The sequence below is a fragment of the Propithecus coquereli genome, unplaced genomic scaffold (genome assembly GCF_000956105.1).
Source record: "Propithecus coquereli isolate 6110/MARCELLA unplaced genomic scaffold, Pcoq_1.0 Scaffold184, whole genome shotgun sequence".
Lineage (NCBI taxonomy): Eukaryota > Metazoa > Chordata > Mammalia > Primates > Indriidae > Propithecus > Propithecus coquereli.
Genome location: NW_012143190.1, coordinates 4986992 through 4996053, shown reverse-complemented (window position 1 = coordinate 4996053; position 9062 = coordinate 4986992).

Here is a 9062-nt window from a genome sequence, read left to right as displayed (position 1 = left end):
CTGGTTTCGAACTCCTGAGCTCAAACAATCCGCCCGCCTCGGCCTCCCAGAGAGCTAGGATTACAGGCGTGAGCCACCGCGCCCGGCCTATTTCCTCAGTTTTTTACTGAAGTCCTTTTCAGTTGCAGATACCACACATTACATGCCACAACATTACTGTCATATTTCTTTAGGCTTCTCTTGGCTGTCACAATTAAAGATTTTGTTTTTTACTTTTTGCAGTACTTTCCACTTTTTTGCAATGATCATGAATTACCTTCACGATTAAAATATAAGTATTATTAAAATTATATTTAATTCTCAACCCTCATATCATTGATTATCTAGTTTCTTGGACCCATCTTCTACCCTTTTTGGTCTGTTCTCTTTTCAAACTCTGATTGCCCTCCACATAATCTTCTATTTGTTCTATGGCATTAAAAAGTTGGCTTTCAATTCCAGAGGAGGCATGATGGGCTTCCTGGGCCTTACAGAATATCAAAAAAGAACTGCCATTTGGCTCACTCATCTCCTTAAAGAGGATACTTTGGTAATTCATAGGCCTAATTCAGCATATCCTACAATTGGGGAGTGAAGATACAGAAAAGGAGACTGACTGCCAGCAAACTCGGCCATGAGTATGATAGTACATTGATGTGTATCCCAATCATTCTATTTTTTCCAAAGTCTACACATATCCCCAAGCTGAACACTTAAGCTTAAAGGACACTAAATCTGGAGTAAAACTATTCTCTATAGAACAGACATTGGATAATCAGCAAAAACTTATCAGAACCCCTGCATCACACCATGTACAGAAATTACCTCGAAGTGGACCAATACCTAAATTTAAGAGTTTAAAATAAAAATAACTTCAATAAAACATATCTGTAAATCTGTGTGACCTTGGATTAGGCAATGGTTTCTCAGATATGATGCCTAAAACACAAGTAACCAAAAATAATAAATAAATTGGACTTCACCACAGTTACATAAAAGTTTTTGCTTCGAAGTATTATTAAGAAAGTGAAAAGACAACCAGAAGAACGGGAAAAATATTTACAAATCATAAAGCTGATAAGAGTGTAACATCCAGAATGTGTGAAGAAGTCTTATAACTCAACAATAACAAGACAAAAAAATAAAAATGGGCAAAGGATTTCAATAGACTGTTCTAAAAAAAAAAACACTATGCAAATTAAATTAGCATATGAAAAGACACTATCACTAGTCATTAGGGGAATACAAATGAAAAGCGCAATGAGAAGCCACCTAGGGCTATAATTAAAAAGACAATAACAAGTATTGTGAAGGAAATAGAGAAAGTGGAACCCTCATACATTGCTGATAAGAAAGTAAAATAACCCAGCCACTTTGGAAGAGTTTAGTAATGCCTAAGAAATGTTAACCATATAGTTACTACATGAACTATAATTTATATGAAATGTCCAGAACAGGCAAATCCATAGAGACAGAAAACAGATTGTCAGGGGATGGGGGAGGAGTGAATGAGGAGTGATTGCTAATATTTATGAGATTTCTTTCTAGGATGATGAAAACATTTTGAAATTAGATAATAGGGGTAGTTGGAAAACATTGTGAATACACTAAAAAGCACTGAAGTGTGTAATCTTAAAGGATAAATTATACAGTATGTGAATTACAAATCAGTTCTTAAAAATATTTTTTATTTTTATTTATTTATTTGTTTAGTCTGCTATTTTCTTCCTTCATACAGTTTTTTAACATCTTAATTGAGGGACATTCTATAAACATCTGACCAGTAATCCCTACAACTGTCAAGGTCATCAAAAACAAAGAGGAGGCTGGGCGTGGTGGCTCACGCCTGTAATCCTAGCACTCTGGAAGGCCGAGGCGGGAGGATCGCTCAAGCTCAGGAGTTCAAGACCAGCCTGAGCAAGAGTGAGACCCAGTCTCTACTAAAAATAGAAAGAAATTAGCTGAACAACTAAAATATATAGAAAAAATTAACCAGGCATGGTGGCACATGCCTGTAGTCCCTAGCTACTTGAGAGGCTGAGGCAGAAGGATTGCTTAAGCCCTGGAGTTTGAGGTTGCTGTGAGCTGGGCTGATGCCATGGCACTCTAGCCCAGGCAACAGAGCAAGACTCTGTCTAAAAAAAAAAAAAAAAAAACCAAGAGGAACCTTTAGACATTTGAATACTAATTGTAGTATGATATCCTAGATGAGATCCCTGGACAGAGAAAGGACATTGTAGGGAAACTGAGGACATGTGAATAAAATATGAACTTCTGTTAATAAAAATGTACTAATATGGCTAAATTCATGTAACAAATATGTCATACCAATGTACAATATTGATAACAGAAGAAACAGCTATGAAGTATATGGGAACTCTCCATAGTATCTTTGAAATCATTCTGTAAATATAAAACTGTTCTACACAAAGAGTGCAATGTGCACCATCAGGGGGATGGGCATGCTTGAAGCTCCGACTTGGTGGGGGGAAAGGGGGGCAAGGGCAACATACGTAACCTAAACATCTGTAGCCCCATAATATGTTGAAAAAAAAAAGAAAAAAAAAAAAGAAATAAACACTGCTATCACTTTTACAAAAAAAAAAAAAAGAACGTTCTAAAATAAAAAGTTAGTAGAGGAAAATAAAAACAAAAAGGATCACAGAAGGATACAAAAATGTCCTGGTTTCAAAGGAAAAGAATGCTGGGGAGAAGAGGGTAGAGAGAGACATCCCACTGAATAATCTCTGTAATTTTAAATTCTCTGGCAATTGAATTCATGAACTATAGCAACTAAACACACTAGCAAATGGTACAGAAAAAGTTGTTCAAGCATGCTTGTCTGGCAAAAGGACACAAAAACAAGGTTTAATAAAAAGAGATAGGAAGATACATTTGCAATATACTTAGATAATGAACATAGATCAACTACATCAAAACCTCACAGAAATCAATAAGGAAAATAAAATGTCAAGGGGAAAAAAAGTACAAGGATGCTCAGGCATTATGAAGTATTAATAATTGTTCTTTGTGACCTCCCTACCTAGCATCTGGGGCTCTTCTCTTCACCTGGGTGGTCCTTCCTAACTTTGGGCTTGCCTCCCTAAATCTACACAAGTAGGACTCCCCACCCTAGCCATAGTATTCCTTTGGCTGGTAAAGAAAGAAAAACAACAGGTCCCCTTTCCATAGCAATGGATCCACCCCCAGCCACTGTCGAATCCCAGCCTATTATCAGTAAAATTGTGAGACAAGCAAACACTATAAGACACCAAGAAGCCAAAGAAAAATGATTAGATTCTCAGCAAAAAGTCTTCAGGTTTTAAACATGCCCATTTCTGCTCCCCAGAAATTCTGCTACTTGGGCAAGATCTGTACAAATCCTCATAGAATTATTTTGAATTTTCTTACTTTTTGAAATAATCCAAATAAAGTGATAACTTCAAATATACAGACTTGAAATTTTCTAAGTTATTTCAGTCAATCCTAGGGGAAAAATTTGAGTGAAGGGAGGAGCAAAGAGAAAGTTTGTTTTGTTTAGATTCAAAGGCAGGTTTCCATTTTGAGTTTTAGGTTACATTGTGAAACACTGATATTAAGAAATTCTACTAGAAAAGTGAGTGCTAGATTGATACATTTTGACTCATATAAATTTCTTTGTATTTCCTTAGTTTGCAACAAATATAAAAATCCAGACAGGCATGAAAATAAGATGTGCTGCTACTTGGATAAAACAATTTTTAGAGGGGGTGAAAAAAATACAACCATGCAAGAAAACAAAATATTAAATCATGTTAAGTTTTATTTTATTTTATTTTTTTTTGAGACACAGTCTCACTGTGTTGCCCGGGCTAGAGTGCTGTGGCGTCATCCTAGCTCACAGCAACCTAAAACTCCTAGGCTCAAGCGATCCGCCTGCCTCAGCCTCCCAAGTAGCTGGGACTACAGGTATCCACCATGCCCGGCTAATTTTTTCTATATATTTTTAGTTGTCCAATTAATTTCTTTCTATTTTTAGTAGAGACGGGGTCTCGCTCTTGCTCAGGCTGGTTTCGAACTCCTGAGCTCAAACAATCCGCCCGCCTCGGCCTCCCAGAGAGCTAGGATTACAGGCGTGAGCCACCGGGCCCGGCCCATGTTAAGTTTTAAATATAAAATATCATGAAATTTGTTTATGTTACCATCACATAATCTCCAGTCCATCTTCTCTGACATTAGGAGTACTTTTATAACAGAATCTTTTAAATATAATATTTATTTTAATTTAATTTAATTCTACTAATATTAAAATGAAATAATTTTAGCCACTAAACTAGTATTTTTGAAAATTATATTCCAATATATTAGAATTGAAACATAAAAGGCATACAAATTATTTAAAAAGATGCAAATAAAGTACAGGTAAAATAGTTTTACACCCTAAAAATCTGTGGATTGTAAGCAACAATATTAGAAATAATATTTTAGAGGGAATAAAGTCCTTTTTATGACAAAATTAAAAATTCAGAAGCCAAAATTCAAGGTAATAAAACTACAAAGACTAGATGGTTTTAAATCTGCATTTTATGTGAGCAGCTTTTTCATTTAGTTATTGTACAAATATGTATCCAGCTTACTATGCACCACGTACTTTTATAGGTGTTTCAACATTAATTCACTTAAAAACCACATGAGTTAGTTCCCACATCCATCTCTTTTACAGATTAGGAAACTGAGGCCCTGAAAAGTAAAGAAAAATCATACAGGGCTCTTTTTGTCACTTCCTTTTACTCTCCCTTTGTTGCGATAGTGGGGTCTAGTCATCATCCGTGGTGTATGTATCACACTCTGTAAACCTGTATCTTGTTTCTCCTTTAATCCTATCTTTCTCTCCTCGATAAACCTCATTTTCATGTTTGCCTAATTTTGGCATGTCTGGTCATTCTTCAGCCATGGGTGGGCCAAGAACCAACATTTTCAGACTAAACCCTAACATATTTGGTGCCATGACTCAGATGTTTCTCTCTAGGCAAGCCTTGCTCTGCATCTTCCTGTCCTTTGTTCTTGCTTTTCCATCCCCGCCATTTCTGTGACTCAGATATTTCTCTAAACACAATCCTGTCTCCATAATGCTCTTGTTTTGGGATTTCCTGCCCTTGCTTTCCCTTTTCCACCCTGGCCATTTATGTGACTCAGATGTTTCTCTCTAGGCAAGGCTTGCTCTTCATCTTCCTGCCCTTTGCTCTTGCTTTTCCACCCCCGCCATTTGTGTGACTGGTATGTTTCTACCTAGGCAAGCCTTTCTCCATGGTTACACTCTCACTTTGGTTCTTCCTACCTTTGCTTTCACTTTTCCACCCCCACCATTTCCGTGAGTTGGATGTTTCTGTGTAGGCAAGCCACCTTGCCTTTCTCCGTAACACTTCTGCTTTGGTTCTTCCTTCCTTGAAGCCAGCACTGAAGGGGGCACTGGTGCTTGATTTTGCTTTTCCACCCTCTCCATTTCACTGTATGGTTGAATTCTTGGCTAAACCCAGCTGTGTAATAAGGAGTTTGGAAATACGTTCCTCGTGGTAGGGCAGAAGTCTTTCATTTTGTTCCTCTTTGGGAAAAAGGGCTTTGCACTATTACTTTTGTGTTTCTGTGGCTTTGCATTGGTTTTGATAATGTACTTTTCGATCTGATGAGGTGTGTGTGGCCCCTTCCTGTGTTAAGGCTAAAACAGTTTTTCCTCCCCTGGTTTTGTCTGCACTAAGCCATCTAGTGCCCGGCTCAGTCGCTTGGAGTGAACCTGTATGCCTGGCAATAAGCAAGATGGGACTTAGTGCCATTTAGGACCTGAAGGTTTATAGTCTGTGACCATGCCAGCCTGTGCTATACCTTTTGCATTTATGGGCTTTGCACTGGTTTTGGCAATGGATCTGATGGGAAAGAAAAGTCCCTTTCCTATGTTAAGGCTCATGATGTTTCCACCCCTGGTTTTATCAGCATTTCCTTGTTCACTAACTCAGAGCAAACTCGTACGCCTTATAATAAGAAAAGCGGGATTCAGTCAAGGCCTACTTTGTTAGGGTCCTTTTAGGAGCCAATAGTTTATATAACCCGTGGATATGCCTGTACATGATGAGATCTGGGTTACCTTGAGTCATCTTTTCTGCGTCTATCCCCACCATGTCTCTCCCATGTGGGGCACAGTTAAATACCTACACCCCTGTTTTTATCAGGCCTTTCTCCTTCGCCTTCAAGCTGCTTCTTTCACTCTGTACCATGAAGCACCTTCCTTATTGTGGCTGACCATTTAAGTACTGTTGCTTTTACAAACAAACCCGGTTGTTTCACCAATAGGTATCCTTGTTGTGGTGAGAGTGAGAGGCTCCTAGGTTGAAGGGGTTGTGCACAGCCCCTCTTCCTGGGAATCAGAAAGAGACATCTGGACCTGTATTTTGGCTGCGTGGCCTGGGCCATTACCTGGGGATGCTCAGCTCTAACAGACCCCAGTGGGTATAGCCTCTCCCCTTTCTCCTTTGCCCATCAGCCATGTGGTCCAGGTTGTTACGCAGGGAAACCCAGCTCTAACCGACCCCCGCTGGCAAAGTCTCTCCTTTTTTTTAATCCCCCCCCCTTACTTTCCCTCCTACCACCCCTTTGGAGTACATTCTCTCAAACTTGGACAAATTTGATCCAGACACTCTAACATTTGATCTTATTCTGCACAAACCACCAGTCCACAGTGCAAGCCGGACAGTGGAGAACAGTGGTCACCACATGGGACTCTAAGTCACCCACCATCTCACAATTGGACCTCTTTTGCAAGATGAAAGGAGAGTGGGCTGAAATACTATATGTATAAGCTTTCTTTTATCTAGGGGAGAATCCTTAGTGGTGCAAGGTGTATACATAGCCAAGTAAGACTATGGTATTGAGAGATCCTCCTCAGGTTACCACCTGTTCTGAGCTGCCCCCATACCCAGGGAAGTCTGAAGGAGGCCCTACAAAGGGAAGGTGGTGCCATCTCTACCTCTGGCAGGAGGAAATGTGACTCCACTGATGCCCTTGGTGGAAACAGCAGGGGAGTTCAGACCAACCCTAGTCCATAAGCCCTTTAGTGGAGTTAAAACAAATAAAGCAGGATCTGGGAAGCTACATCAATCACCCTGATAAGTATGTAGAGACATTCAAGCATTTGTATCTAGCCTATGACTTGGCTTGGAAAGACGTCCATGTATTCTAAGCCAGACTTAAAATGATTTTGAGAAATCCAGAGTGTTAAGGGAGGCACAAAAGTTTGTCACCAGATTACATCTTTCAGATCCTAGATATCCAGTGTTTAAAACAGTGGTGCCCATGACTGACCCAGGGTGGGATAATAAATCCTCAGAAGAGAGGTGGGGGAGAGAACATTTTCTAGTATGTGTCCAGGCTGGCCTCAATGCCACCAGGAAAAAGGCAGTCAACTATTCCAAAGTCACCGCCATAGCCCAGGGGCCTGAGGAAAACCCCATAGCCTTCCTGGATTGGCTGGGGGAGGCAATACAGAGAGACATACCATTCTCAGTCTTATCTCCTATGAGGCATGGGTGATATTAGAAGACAAATTATTGACCCAAGTAGCACCAGATATTAGGAAAAATCTCCAGAAGCTTATCCAGGACCCTACCACCTCCCTGGACAACATGGTGGCTGCCACTAATTCTGTTTTCTGCAACAGAACTTCTCAGCTGGAGTCTCAGGCAGCCCCAGAATCAAAAGAAAATTGGCTGGCCTAGCTGCCACCTGCAGGGTCCCTACCCTTTGCTTTGTTTGTGTGAGGAAGGGATCTTGTCCTGTCAACCTGCTAGGATGTGACTTACTTTCTAAACTGCAAAGGGTGGATTTCTTTCTACCCTCAGGAGGAACCCAGCCTCATGGGACTCTTACAAATTACCTCACTCTGTACTATCTGCCAAACTGATAATCCTCGAGGGGCTTTGAGGGCAAAACTTGCCTCTCCAACACAATGAAAGGGGACATACCCCAATGAGGACTGGCAGATAGATCTCACTGAAATGCCTCCCTATAGAGGATTCACTTGCTTATTAGTGTTTATTGACACTTTCACTCATTGGGTTAAAACTTTTCCTTGCAGGACTGAAAAGGCCACTGAAGTTTCTTGAAGACTTCTGGAGGACATCAGATCTTGTTTGGGCCTCCCCAAGTCCTTACAGAGTGACAACAGTCCTGCCTTGGCTTCACAGAAAACAGCTGGACACAAACATGCCCTTCAGGTACCTTGGTTCTTGCAGACATTTTAAGAACACAAGCTACTGCTTAGAGACCCTTATTCCCCTAGTCCTTTTTGTCAGCCAGGGAACTTACATCAAACCAGTAGAAGGATGGGTCCCCCACATCCCAGCTAATCCTGGCGTGGAAAGATCCTTATCCAGTCTTACTTGCTACCCCAACTGCTATTAAGGTCCCAGGCATACCTACTGGGATCCCTCATTCTTGGATGAAGCCATGAAAAGACCAAAATGAAACTTATCTGGCCCCCATGGACAAAAGGACTCCAATATCAGAGGCAAATACTCGTGTACTCCCTTGGAGGATCGCCAGTGCCTGCTTAAGCAACTCCTCCTACTGTGGCTCATTCAGATAATTAGCCCAAATTGTTTATCCATGGGCAAGACACCTTTTGCCCTGGCAAACCAAACTGCCACTTTTTGCCTCTATAGGAATAGCAACCACTGCTGGAGTAGCAACAGAAGGCACATCCCTGGGCCTTGCAGCAGTCTTTGGCTGTGGAGGTAGCACACACAAGCCCTGGTAAAAACTAGCCATACATTTCCCCTCTTACAGGAACAGTTAGATTCGCTGTCATGGGTCACCTTACAAAATAGGTGGGCCCTCGATATTCTAACCACAGGAGAAGGGGGCACCTTCTTGTTCCTAAAAGAATAATGCTGCTTCTCTGTTAACCAGTCAGGATGGTTCAGGACAACACTGATGCCACCCTAGAGTCTACTTCCAATCTCCAGACATGAGGCAAGACCTCTAGGCCCTGGTGTATGTCCTTAGTTAGTCCCTCTGTCATCACATTACTTCACATCCTGGGAATTCTCATATTA